This window comes from Bacillus rossius, chromosome 15 (genome assembly GCF_032445375.1).
Source record: "Bacillus rossius redtenbacheri isolate Brsri chromosome 15, Brsri_v3, whole genome shotgun sequence".
Classification (NCBI taxonomy): domain Eukaryota; kingdom Metazoa; phylum Arthropoda; class Insecta; order Phasmatodea; family Bacillidae; genus Bacillus; species Bacillus rossius.
Window position 1 is genome coordinate 6,610,469 of NC_086342.1, and position 14,959 is coordinate 6,625,427.

Genomic DNA, 14,959 nt, shown 5'->3' on the forward strand with positions numbered 1-14,959 from the left:
TGGTTATCGTGCATGTTTCCCCCACCGCAATTATTTCGAACATAGTAACTGAAAATCTCAGGTTGTATGTATTGTATGACTTAAAGTTGTTGTGTTATCTACGTTGGTTTGATTTGGTTTTTATTTTCTGCTTTTTACAATTATTTTTACATTTTATGTTGTTCAATGATAGGTTCAATTTAATTTAATTCAATTTTTTAGACATACACCATTGCACAGTTTTGCACTGTTTGTCATGAAAAAAATTCAAAAATGCAAAATAATATGAAAACATAAACCCACATAATTTACACATAATTGTTTGTGCTGTCAGATACTTTGATACCTGCTTATTTTAATTGTTGCGTCCATCTGTTCGACATCAGCTGATTTAGTATTGTTCTTTGTGGGTTCATGTTTTCATATTTATATCTTATTTTACACTCTTGAAAATTTTCCATGACAAAGAGTGCAAAATTGCAATTGCGTATGTCTAAAAAATTGTATTAAATCCAAATACCCCATTGAACGAATAATTTAAAGAATGATAGATTTTATATTTTAAAAAAAAATCCAGACATTATTTTGTTTCATCAAAATATTAGTGGTGTTACTTTGTTTAGCCATTGTTTCACTCACCTGTATTTCTAGAGTTCCAATTTTTTATTATAAAAATTATTTTTAAATATCATCCACTGGATTGTATTATTTTTAGAATAAATATATTTTAAAAAACGGATTGCTTCCATTATCTCTGTAATTTCATAAGCACTGAAACTGATTTTGTTTGGCACTGTTATAGGTTATCTAAAGAAGGAGGGGTGCTTTGTCTATGGGGGGAGTTAGTTATATATATTGGGGTATGATGTTTTGGAGTCGTAGCGAGCTATGTGGGTATGTGGAAATTACGTATGGTAGTGAAAACCTTGCTTGCATGTAGTGAAATTATTTGAATCAGTCGCAGTTAGTTTCTAAATTTTGGCGCATCATGCTATTCTTACTTGAATTAATTTATTTTATATCCCGTAAAGCATTTATTTTTTAATAAATCATATATTCTGATTGATTAATAATAGTAATAATAATTTTTAAAATATTTTCTTCTTAGAATACATACACTTTTCCTTACATATTAGAAAAAAGTGAAATTAAAATAGGCGTTTGTATAGCCTCCATTTCACTTCCTTTTCTTTCATATTCCTCTTCAAATTAGTGTTCTTCAAATTGTTTCTTGTTCTTGTATTCTCGTATAACGATGGCCCCATATGAGTTAATTCTTCATCTTCAAAATAATATCTTCTGATCGTCTTCTTGAATCTTCTAGGCGGTTCGCCAACTTCAAGATATATCATTTCTTGATTTATGCCAAAAATTAAGTCATCTTCTCTCTCGTTTTCCGTAGCTCAATATAGTTGTGCCTATGACGTTACAGCAAAAAGTTCAAGGGGGTGAAACTTTAATTGCCGATACAGAGACCTAGCTTTTTAAATAGTTTGGGGCCCACCAGCTATATAGTATAGCTTTCATAATATGTTACTAACATAGCTATATTGATTATGAAAAGTAATACATAAGCTATTATCAGGCAAACATACCAGAAAAATCCATTCCATTTAACCTCGGTAGTCACATCTCCCAATAATTGATAAAAATCGTGATTATATTTATTACAAAACAGCATTAAATGTTTCTCGCGCAGTTTGAATCTCTGTTACTAAGCAACTAGTCAAGTGGTTAAATTAACATTATAAAACTTATAATTTGGATTTCGACTAATTGCAGAACCTCCCCCAAGTGCATCACATCCCGTCACCCTCCCTCCACAACTGAAGACCTGTGACATGACGGAAACGAGACAACAGAAGAAGACAAAGCCGTCGCCGCTGGCAGAGAACTGCACTGTGGGGTCAAACACTTCCAGACACCACCACAACACCGCATAGCAGCACCATCGAATCCACCAGATTCACACGCCCACCACTACGTGAGCCTAGACAAGGGGAACTCCTCGCCATCAGACAACATCTTCACCATCATCAAGATCTCGGTCACCCATCGTCGACAAAGCAGGCGTCCAAGATTGTGTACATATTGTGTAAATATTGGCCACGGGGCCCACGTAAATAAAAATTTTGGCACTGGCTGCTCGGTTTCGGCCGGCCCAAAAAAATAATTATTAGATCCACCCGTCCGAGGTTTTTTTTTTTTTTTTTTTTTTTTTTTTTTTTTTTTTTTTTTAGTGAAACTCCTTTGGGCGCGATGCGAGTGAAATTTCAAGCCTGAATTTTAACTGAACGTTTTCGTGAAACATTGTTGGAGAATAGGTTGCGGACGGTGCAGAGAACTCGTTCCCTTGAGCAGGCTCCACGTGGCGGCGCGAGGCTCAGGTTGAACCCCGCCATGCTGCAGGGATAGGGACCCGCCTGCGCCTGACGACACACCCGACTTGATGGCATCTAGTAAGGGAGTCTTTAAGCAGAGGGCAACACAACGGGGGTTAATGCTTTTTTTTTTTGAAGCAAGTAATAATTTTGTTAATTCCGTTACGAGTCTAGGTTTTAATTGGCAAAGAAGTTTCACTTCTATAACGTGTTGCTAGTAGTTGCGGGCCCACCCAACAGATAGCGTCTGTTCGCACTCCTTGTTCCTCAGCCACGAGGCGTCGTCGCGCGCCCCAGAGGTCGCGGGGGTGTTGCCGCGCACACACGCCAAAACAGTTAAGCCCCCCCCCCCCACCCCCTCCCCGTCGAGCGGGGGCCGCAGGAAGCACGCGTGAGCCGCAGCGCGGAACGTCGTTAGATGGGGCAGCGCCACATCCCGCGCTCTGCTAGTCATTTGTTTCGAAGCGTGTCCTCGCCAGCACGAGCCACGGGGGCGGAGGCACGAGCCAGCCTCATTAGGCCCTCGCTTCCTTCCTTCATCTTGCCTCCCTCCCTCCCGCCCGGCCAGGGTCATCGTCTTAATGAGAATATACAACCCCACCCCCCACCCCTTCCGCCCCTCCTCGACCCGAGACACCAGGTGGCGCGCGCGCACCCCCTGATCGAGAACCGTTGGACTTTCTTCGGCGGAGAAGTCAACGTCGACCCCTGTACGTTTCCGCACAGAAAAAAAAAGATTCCTTTAGAAACCAGTTGCCAAGAAATAGTGTGTAATACCTAGAGACTGGAAAAATTCGCGATTTCAATGGCCTCCAGGATAGACTCCAAGATCCTCTATGTACTAGGACAAACTGCACCTGCTCATTGGATAATGACTCGTGACACGTGTTACCTGGGATGCTTGTAATTTGATACTTCTTTTGTTGAAGGTTTTTCACTGGCTTAAGAGTCCTTCAGGTAAACGGTGGTCCAATCAATGACTCAAAATGAAGGTGAACGAGTTTGGAGTTTAGCCTACCGCGAAATGAATCCGCGAATTTTTCCGGTCTTTAGTAATACCACATGAAATATATTGCAACGTTGTACAACACAACACTGTGGTTATTTTTTGCATGTATGAAATACGTTTTTTCGAGATAATATTGAGTATTTGTTACGACAATTGGGACATTGCGCAGTTAATTCTGGAAAGTTATTCAGGGAACGGTTTACAAAAATAACTTTATTGTAGCTACTGGGACGACACAAAGCATAAATTCCCCGGTGAGATTCCGAAACCAGTATTACAGCGAACACTATTTGGAAGTGATAAAGTTATTTTTTATGTAAATGTACAAATTTACAAATATCTTTAATTCTTTACATTAATATCTCTTCCCATTTACAACAAAATTACAGTTTACGTCGATTCTGGACTCCCCGACTGATGGGAAGTTAGTGACCAGAGTGGGGCGTTCGCAGGAGGTGGTGTGTGGGATACATCCCCACGCCCTTCTTTAAACACTAAAAAAAAAATATATTGTTTCCACCAACAAATGGAAATAATTTTAAACCAAACAGGGGGGAAAAGTGGTTCTATCCCCCTCCCCCGTCCCCATAAATTTGAATTGAAAATCTCCGTGTGCTTCTGGCCACCAAAGGCTTGAAAGGTAGCAGTGACTCTCGCGGCACTGTCGCAGAACTCGGCGCCGGACTCCGGAGCGGGACTAACTTGGAACTCGGCACTCACGTGGCATCGCTGCTCAAGTACTGGTGGGGGTCATATTTCCAGAACCGACGAGAGCGGCTGATAATGAGTCGCGTCATCCAGGGGCCGCGACCCGACACCCGAAACATCAAGAATAGCGGTCGCTTGTTCGTGCCACTTCGCGCGGCGGCCCACGGAATTCCCCAGGCCGCTTAACGTTAGGTAACGGCGCCGAGGGGATGACGATGAGGAGCGGAAGGGGTAAGGGGTAGTGACGACCCTTGTAATCAGGCCAGGTACGTGTGGCATGCCTTACGGCAATGACACGCATTGTGACACGGCGCATGACATCAGTGGCCGTGCAGGGCCGCCAGCCAGCTCCGAACCTGGCACGTGTCACAGTTTTCACGTTCGTAACAATAAGTTATGCTAAGAGAAAAAAATGTTATATATATTTATGTGTTGATTTTGGTTTATTAAATTTTAAAAAAAACCTTAATGTTAGTACTGCACGTATCTGCTGCCATTTTGTGGACTGGAGTGACAACAGCGGGTGCATTGTGTAAGTTAACGTTCCCGCCTGCCCGGGGCCACACACTGTGTGCATAGCTCCAAAAGAAACAACACACCCAATTTTAAAACTGCTCAAGGTATCCGAGTGGGGTCTGTTTACGAAAAACATTTGATGATACGCTGAGGGCCGATGAGAAGTTCTGCTTCCAAATTTGGTTCTTAAAACTGTATTTGTAGTTAAAATAGCTCATACTGTTTTTTTTATATATATAATTTTTAGACATGAAACACATTGGTAGAGGTTTTCGAGAGCAGTCAGTGAACTTTTACTACATCTTTTATCTTCATTTATCCCCTGTATAGTTTTACTGTTGCCGCTAGGATCCCGTAGTTTTACCCTATGAACGACGAGAAAGACTGCGCGCCAGTCCACAGCACTGCGCTTAGAGGCGATACCGCGCTAGAAGCACCAGCGAGCGTCGCCCTTGCCCCTCGTCTGCGCGTTCCCCCGGCAGCGAGCCCTCCCATTGGCCGCACGGCTCCAGGGACGCGCCAATTAGCGTGTCCAGGCGGTGTGAATGGCGAGGCTGCTGCTGTCTGGCGGCGGGAATCTAAGGCCGCGCTTTAAGACGAGATCCGGTGCCTAGCCACACTGTTAGGAAATACAGTAACTTTACGGACTTTTATCGAGGAAATTACCTTAAATGAACGGAAGGTTGTTCGTAAATTCAGATAACTGAATATTTGTAAAAAAAAAAAAAAAAAAAGATATGTCGCTTTCAAACTTTTGAGTCACGTGCTACGCTGTGAACAGGGTAAACAAGCAAGCGTAAGGAATAAAGGGTGTTCTTGCTGTTGACTTAACAAGTTTTTGAATGGTAATGAAATCATCACCCGTTAATTTACGAGTATATAAACGAAGATCCCTGGATCGAAAAATTATGGGGAAATTTTTTAACAGTGCAAGATTCTCTCAAAGAATTCAGTGAAAGCATTGGTGCTCTTAAAACCACTCTGTTGGAGTTTGACAGGCCGAACAGCAAATACAGGCTGAGTCTGAATTCCACCGACGAACTTAGGTTGAAGGTTGATCACGACAAGATAATTTGAAAACATACAGTGTAACTTATCGTCTAAAGTGTTTCCTATACGTCTTTGAACTTGGAGCTGAACAACATGTAAGTATTGTAAATAGTAGAGAAAATATTCAAGATAGAAAACTGAGCGTATGTAATATGTTTGACAATAAAATTTGAACAAAAAAATATATTAAACTTAAGAACAAGGTATTAAAAAATAAATAACCTAAAACCAAAGTAAAAAATGTTTCAATTTCCATTACTCATGCAAAATCATTACTTAAATTTCTGTTTTAATGCAGTTTTTTGGACATATGCAAATGCAGTTTTTTTGGACATATGCAAATCCAGTTTTTCACTGTTTGTCATGGAAAAACTTCAAAAACCAAAAAATAAATACACAGAAAACAAGACTGTATCATCTGATTTCAGACAAACGGAACCAAACGATGAAACTAAACAAGTATTGTGGACTACACGACGACAAAATCACGGACAAAAAATTCTCAACCTCTAAATATCATACAGCACAAGAATTCTGTTGAAGGAGCTTAGTCATGGAAAAAATAATATAACACACAGACGAACACATGGAAAAAATAATATAACACACAGACGAACACAGTGAGCTAACAACGACGAGACAGATTGAATGCAGGCAGAAGTCGTACATTACGTTTGCAACTTATTTGGTCCGGTGAAGTTTTACGGTCGATTTCTGACTCAACTTGTACAAAAGACTAGAGGCATAAAAAAATTCATGGATTCGCATCGCGATAAGTTAACTTGGAATATCCGTCTCATACCTTTGCGTTGCTTCTTATTGGCTCACGAGTTATCTGGATGACTCTGAGCCAGCGAGAGACTCAAACAAGTCAGTTTCGAATCACAGGCTACCTAATAGCTAAACGTTCCACAAGTCAACGGCTAATTAGAAGGAGATATTGTCATGAGTATGCAGATGACAATTTATTGTAATCTAACGTAAAAAGAACTGAAACCTCGAATTTTTCTGATCCCTAAAAAGGCTGTGATTCATCGTAAGAATTTTAAGCCACGGCATTTTTCCGAAATGCTGAAAGAGTTGTTTACTCCGTGCAATCAAATGAATTCTTGAGTTATAGTTCTTTAGGCGCGTTTTGAAACAAAACAAAAAAAAAAGGAGTGAATTTTTACGATGCGTGCGCACCATGAAACGAAGGCTACTTAAAAATAGAAAATGATATCTGTGCTTTTAAGTCTTATACTTTAGTGATTGACATTGAATACTGGTCCATCTAATAATAAATGTATTTATTGTGAATATTAGTGATATAAATTGTGTTTATAACCTTTTAAAGTGTATTTAAGTGAGGTTGTGTTCCCGTATGTATAATTTATTTGCATTATAAATCATTACATTAATATTTGATGAACAATTAAAAATTAATAAATAATAATAGACAATCAGCATAAATATTTATAAGAATTATTAATTAAGATCTATCTCGAGTATTTCAATAAATTAAATAATTACTTTTATACATGTATTTATATTATTATAGATTACTGAGTATTTATTTAATTTTTTTTTTCAAATATGATTAAAGCAAGGATTATATAGATATTCTGTACCAGTGTACTCGGGTAAAGACGCTATATGACGGAGAAATAAAGTTAAAGGTTTAATGCAAGATTTTTGAGTGCATTCAAGAAAATCTGTACTGGTTGTATTATTTAAAAAAAACTTTGAAAACGCACCTTTAAGCCATTTTAAAAATTTTCTAAAAATAAATTTTTTTAAACTTTTATCAGGAATCAAAACTTCTTCTCGGCCCTCAGCAAATGCTTTTTTTGACATGACAATGTCTAATAAATCGATGAACGCCGGCTGCACGCACAAAAAAGTGTCCCGTTACGCACATTGTACCGTTACGATATGTCCCGTTACGCTCATTGTAGGCTTGCGCCGCATCTATCTCTCTTCCACTCGATTGGAACAACCATCGATTTGACTTTTTCGAGGTACATTAAACTTGAAACACTCCCATTCGTTTCCTACTTTTCCTATCATCGTCCTATCCTTAACAGAATAACACAGATTGGAAGAAGTTAAATAGCAAACATGTATAAAAGTTATAGTTAAAATAATCTCTTCGTTAAAGTAATAAACATATTTGAATTAATGAGTGCAAATAAAAGTAAATTTATCAATTAAATTGTAGATATCATTTCACTCCTTTGTATCCATACAAAATAGTGATAATTCAATAAAAATTATTCAATATTAATTCATAAAAGTATGCAATCATTTCATCAATGTTTTGTTATGACGTCACGTTAAACAATCGTCCGTAAACCGACTTTACAGACAACCAATTCTTTTTTTTTTTTTTGTAAACAGACCCCACAGTGGTAGCGGGAGCAGTTTTCAAGTCGCGTGGTTTCTCCTGTAGCCCTGGGCTCCGAGTGTGGGGGGGGGGGGGGGGCCACCACGCCTAGGAGGAGGAGGAGGGGGGTGCACGCCCCCCTCTGGGTGCCTCAGGGGCGTCGTCGACGGCCTCGCCCTTCCTCGACCAGACGTCACCATCATGGGGGGGGGGGGGGGGCTGTCTCTTCCGGGGGTGCGGAAGACTACCATACTGGAAAACTACCATAACGCCCGTACTCAGCCTGTCCTCTTCGAAAAAAAAAAAAAAGGCGGAAAAGTACCACAACGGAAAAACTGCCATAGTTTAAAAATTACGAGACGGAATTCTGCCATATTTCCTTATACACTCCATGGAAAGAGTGCAGCGGCATTGCTCTCGAAGTAGTGCATAGAACATTTGGTAGGTAGCGCTGTCAAACCCTCTGTTTCTCAGGTTAACTTTAACGCTTACAGATAGCGTTTCTGACGGTGATGGTTGCAATAACAAATCACTTGCAGATCGCGGACGATAATAAATAAATGTTTCCAAAAATGTATTTTAGGGTGCAGCACTGTATTCTTATTACGACGATTTTTATAAAATGCACATGGTAGTTTTCCTTATGGTATTTTTCCCCCGGTTTTGACGGAGGCGACGGAAAAGTACCATAATGGAAGCCTGTCATTAGAATGGACGAAGGGGAATTCTGCCAACATTTCTTATAGGCCTGCATTCTACGGAATGAGGAAAAAGGCCTTACTAGTAAAATCTAAATGTAAATAGCTTCATAGAATTTACATTTTTGCACACTGGAATAATTGAAGTAATTGTAGATCATTATTTAATAAGTGCAAGTACAACGCAAATATTCAAGGGTTTTCTTATGTAATGTTTACATTATTATGGTGATAGAACACAATATCCATATTAAATTATTTATAGTCTACTAAATGTATTTTTCAGATGCTGAATTTCGAGGGAAATATTTTTGTGTAGTGTAGTTTGTTGGCACAGTGAAATAAGCACAGGCGCTCTAGGCGAGACATAGGCTCGTGCATCGAATGTTCGTGGGCTTTGCACAAGTTTGCAGTCTTTCAAAAATAAACTCTGCTTAAATTTAAGTAATATTTATATTACAAAATAAAAATATATTACATAGCAAATTATTCTGCTTCTTTAAAACTGTCAGGTAAAATTGAGATTCTGTTTTTGTGCCTTACGACACTTATAAACGAAATATGACACATACATTAAAAAATAGGTACGATATAAGCACATAGAATAACAACCAAAATCATTAACACAAGACTTACACTGATACATATCAATAACTTTACGACAAAACACGAAATAACACAACACACAGATAGATAAAGTTCATGTTAACTAATTGGTTAATTTGATTTTCACAAAAATTTTCAACTAAAATGGTGTATACAAAATAAGTAGGTAGATTACAAAAGTTTAAAATAATTGTTTACTTAAGTTTTTTACCAATGAATGTTTCCAGAATATTAAAAAAGATTTATATTTTTTTACCCATTTTATAGTTAGGTACTAATAGTTTTAAAAGTGTCACTAATTCTGTATTTGCAAGTTGGAATTCTTAATCCAAACCGAGATGTTATGTCTGACTAACAAAAATGGTAATAAAATGTATATCACTGATTGAATGTCTAATAAATAGAAAAAGCAGATAGTTTACATAGAAATGTAGCATATTCAAAATAATTTAAATGCCTGACATTTTTAAAAATTAATTTAAGAACTTTTTTTTGCACACTTTCAATTCTATTACAATCAAAATTAGTTATTTAATTCCAAATTACGAAACAATATTCCACTTTATAGCTAATCAATTTGAAGAACAAAGTGTACAATCAGGTATTTACGTTATAAATTTAATAATACCTAAGTAGATCTTCAAGTGGAACTAATAGTATTATCTACATGTTGGTGAAATAAAAAGCTTGGCATCCAATATAACTCGAAGGTCTTAAAAGAGGACACCACGTTTCATCTGATTACTTACTATGTGATAATTGAGATTAATTGAATTAATTTGTTCACTAAAGGTTATAAAATATATGCTATCGTAATTCAGAGACGTTAGTTAACTTGAAAACCAGATCCGGACAGCTGAAATATCTTGCTGAATAGTTTCACAAACGTATTTCCCAATTATATATTTTTTTCATGAGCATCTTTTCTTGATAAATTCTTGAATACAGTTGGAATATCATTTATTAAATATTAAAGAGTAGTGGATATAAACTACTTTGCGGAACACCGAATACCATGAAAGTTCATTTGCAAATTTGACTTAAAAGCATCTATTTGTAAGATAATTAAAACACACATATACACGTATTGCTTGACAAAGCCTAAAATTGATAATTTTTTAATCGTAAGATTGTGTATCAAAAGCTTTGCTCATGTTGAAATAAATAGAATATTTTAATTATATTTGGTACACAAATCATATATATAATACGTGTATGTGTTAAAGATGATTTGCCTAATTGAAAACGATGGAGTTTTTCAGAAATGATATTTTTTAGGAATAAAATTCATGTGTCCATAAATATTTTTTTCTCGAAAAATTCTTAAATACTACATAACAAAGATATTGGTCAATAGTTTGAGACTAAATATTAACTGTCAATAATAATTCAAGAAAATATATACCTACCAATAAATGGATAAACACTCAACATTGGTATACAACCATTAATTACTAAATGTAGTCGCACAGCTTATTACTGCCTGAATCCAGGTCTGAAATATTATAATCTTAAATAAATACATACAAATTAAAAATATTAATGAAAATAAGACACATCTTACATTAAAGCGAAAAATTAACTAATGTAATCAGCTGCTGCCAATCAGTGACTACCCGCGGAAGGGGGGGCAGTAGGCTATTTTATCGAACACTATAAAATATACATATATCTTTCCATTATTCCATATTTTCAAGTTAATCAGTGTGGTTATTAATTATAAATAATTTTCAATAAAAAAAACCCGAACCAATTAGGTGAAAAGGCAAACTGCGAATTTTAGAGTATGAAAGCAAAGCATACTGTAGTTTAAATTTTAGTATTATAGACTTTATGTCTGTAAATAAATATAAAAAAAATATTGTATGTAAGTTATTTATATTATAATTTATGTTTAAAAACATGTTACGAATCAAACAAAATATAAAATTGAAAAATTTTATTGAACTGTAATCGTAATGTTTTATTAGTTTTAGAGAAATGAAAGTGGTAGTTGTACGGAAAAGGCCTGGATTAAATTTCACAATTGTTTGTGATTTCAGTGTCCTTTCAGCGAAATAATGTTTTTATTTGCCAAATAATAATTCTGGAATGTTGAAGTAGATTTTTTTTACTTCAATTGGCCTAGCTTGAATGAGCGAGAAACTTATAAATTTTTCACTACGTTCGAGCTGTCAAGAAAATATATACTGATAAATGGTTGAACACCCAACATCAGTATACAACCACTCACTGCCTGATACACACAATTCAAATATTTTATGTACAAACGCAAATATTTTTTAAATGTTTGTTTGAGCTTTATTTATAATAGTTACTAAAAACAAAACAAAAAAAAACCAAAAAAAAACATTTGCAAAACTCCGTTCCCCCGGAGAAACCCCCGGAATGGCCACCGCATGGGGAGCCCAAGAAAAGAAACGGGCTCCCCATTGGGAAGCCACCCTGGAAGGTTTTTTTCTGTTCCACCCGCCGTTTCTTTGGTAGCCTGACTTGTTACAAGGGATTGTATTCCTACCAGAGAAAATGCCACCATTTTGTCTGGGCAATCCACCTTGGAGGAGCCGGGGTGCGAACCCGGGTCCTACAAGTTACAATGCAGGCGCTCTACCCCAGAACCAGAGTGGTAGAGCGGATACATGCAGTCTTCTTAACACTGACATGATGTTATTCCTCAAGTTTACTGTAGTTTCGTGTGTCAATAACACGTGCAGTACGTGTTGTAACATCTAACCTCGGTAACGAACAAATTTATGTGTTCTTATGTTGTTCGTTCAGCATGAATTATGTAATTTCATAACAGTGAAATATAATTTGTATAACTAGTCTGGCAATTTTTTAGTTGTTTTCCTGCAAACAAACTAATCGTCCCGCTGTACAATATTTATATAGAAATATATACTAGTAAAAGAAATATGTAATAGCTTGTACTGTCGATGGTAAAGTTATTTTGAAATAAATGTTAGATATTAAAATAGTGTGTTTATAAATCTACGTGTTAACTTAATATACACGATATATTTATTTAAAATTCAATTTCTTTTAATATTGGCACATGAAACTTATTTCTGAAATATATTAAATAATAAATAAATTGATTTAAAAATGTAAATTTAACATTTCCTTAAAGAATTATTAAAAATTCACAAATTAAAAAAGAGCTTTTCTTTAATTTCTACCTCCATCTATTGGTGATAAATTCAAATGCACTTCCTAATACATATAAAAAATTTGGTACGCGAATCGGAGTAATAGAAGAATTTTTGTAAGCGGTGGTACAAATGTGTAGCATTTTATTTTTATTTTGAATGGATATTAATAGTAGGATTATTTATGATTGCGTAGCAAACATTTTTGCTGTATCTTCCACGCCTGCCTGAAGAGTTGGTGTACATAAGAGGTAGAGTTTGAAGGCCGGTTTTTGTAAAATGGCATTCTGACTTAGGTTGTTTCGCAAATAACTAAATTATAGTTTTAATACTAAAAGAAAGATATGCAAAAATACAAGATGATATGTATCGGTCTTCAACACCTAGGCATGCACCATTATTGAACGGAGAAATTACCAGACGGAAATGAAACGCTTCTACACACATACTCTCTCACACACACACACAATCTCTCTCTCTCTCTCTCTCTCTCTCTCTCTCTCTCTCTCTCTCTCTCTCTCTCTCTCTCTAGTACACGCCATGAGCTTATGCTACTGTTAATATAAGGCCGTAACTAATATGGCCAAGATTTAAAGCCTCATCACATCTACTCATCAAGAATGAACTCGGTCAATGTAAACATGCTTACGAGTTAACTGTCCACTCGCTTTGCACTAACGAGTAGTGTTGAAAACTGGTATGCTTTCCTCTATATTCGTTTGCAATTGCTGTGTTTCGGTTGGTTGTTTGAAGTCTCGATAATAAGTAAAGTTAAATGACGACATTACTAAAATTTTAATAATAAACTATAGGAATGATACATATTATCCTGATTTTTTAAATTAAAATGGTAAAAAAAACTTTATTCAAAAATATTTAAAAAAATAAGCTCATGTGAGCAAGTAAGTGGTATTCATTTGACCTGTGAAATCCACGTTCACACGTCGACGAGTTGCTAAAAAGCACGTCCAGTTCAAATGAAGCTTTATATCATTCTTGAACTGTATTGAACTACATAATTAATGCATCAGTTATTGACAAACAAACTAATAAAAAAAATTAGTTCACTTTATTTTGTGGTGTGTCATACCAGAAATACTACTAAGAGCTTTTTTTTAGCACAGCAGCGCTGACTGGCAGCCTGGAGGGCGAGGAATACTGTCGCGCATGCGTCAGGGGTACCAACCCCAGACGTGCACAAACACCAGTAGTCTCCCGACCCCAGCATTGTTGGAACTGCCTGCCACGAACAGCTCTTCCTCCTGCACCATCCTTCCTGTCCTGTGCTCAACCTGCCTGCTTGACGCTTGCACTGCGTGAATGAGCCCAGGGTTTTACCTGTGTCTGCGCAGGGTTTACCTGGGTCCATCTTAACTAGTTATGATCTAGATCTGAGATAGGAGAGTCAGTCGTGGCATCAATCGCTGCCATGGTTGGCCAATCCCCGAACAAAGCACTCGATGCATTCTACCCTTTCTGCATGACTGAAACCCAGCTTAATTAGGCGTATAGGCTTCGGACTGAGACGCACTCAGGAGTCTTCCCTACTAACCCAGACTCCTCCCAACTTAGTTTAAGTTCGATTAGGAAAATAATTAGCACAGTATTTGTCTTCTACTAAGCAATTATTCGTCGATTAGTTGAATAATTATAAATCTAACACTTTGGATTTGAACCTACAGCCCTAATTATTTTATTTTTGTTAGTAGTAATGGGCCCACCTAACAGATAGCATCACATGTCGCGCAAAACATGGTTTCATTTTCCAATGCATGAGCTGAAGTTTTACATCTGGAAGCTATCTTTAGTATATCCGGTATGGTCTAGTGGCTAGGATACCCGGCTCTCACCCGGGAGGCTCGGGTTCGATTCCCGGTACCGGAATTACACGTTTTTAAAAATTGCACAATCATTGCAGAACAACCAATTCATCTAAATTATTAACCGTTTTACAGAAAAAAACAGATAAAAGTTCTTATGTGACTTCGTAATTTTTAGTTCAGAACGGAAGAAAAATTTAACCTCATTTCCGACCATAACATTATACACTACTCAATGCTATACTTTAATCTAGTCTCAAAATAGTATATAAAGCAAAGCCGCCATTCGCGTATGTCTGTGAGCTTATGTACTTTTTCTAAACCACGCAATGGATTTTGATGCGGTTTTTTTTACCATCTTTTAGAGAGTTTCTTCCGGAAGGTTTATGTTTATAAAACTGCCACATTAAATATAGAGACAGTAGAAATATCTCGATGTTTTGTAATCAAGTCGTAAAATTACGTTTTAGGACGTTTACATGGCTTACGCTGACTTATACATGACTGATACATCTAAGTAATGTTGTAGGTCTTAAAAAGGTCTCCAGAAAAGGCTGTGGTATTATGTGTCTATCTTCTAAGGATGATACACAGTAACCCTTTTTATCTTTCAAAATTGGTTCGAAAATAATGAATTATTTGCGAAGCTATTTTGACTGACCTAGTATTAGCTAATCC

At 36.8% G+C, this 14,959-nt stretch overlaps 1 non-coding gene across 1 annotated transcript; it reads left to right on the forward strand.

Moving 5' to 3' along the window:
- The first annotated feature begins 14,273 nt into the window (after positions 1-14,273).
- Trnae-cuc (transfer RNA glutamic acid (anticodon CUC)) lies at positions 14,274-14,345 on the forward strand. Its single transcript has one exon. It is a non-coding gene; the product is annotated as a tRNA-Glu (tRNA).
- Positions 14,346-14,959: the final 614 nt, after the last annotated feature.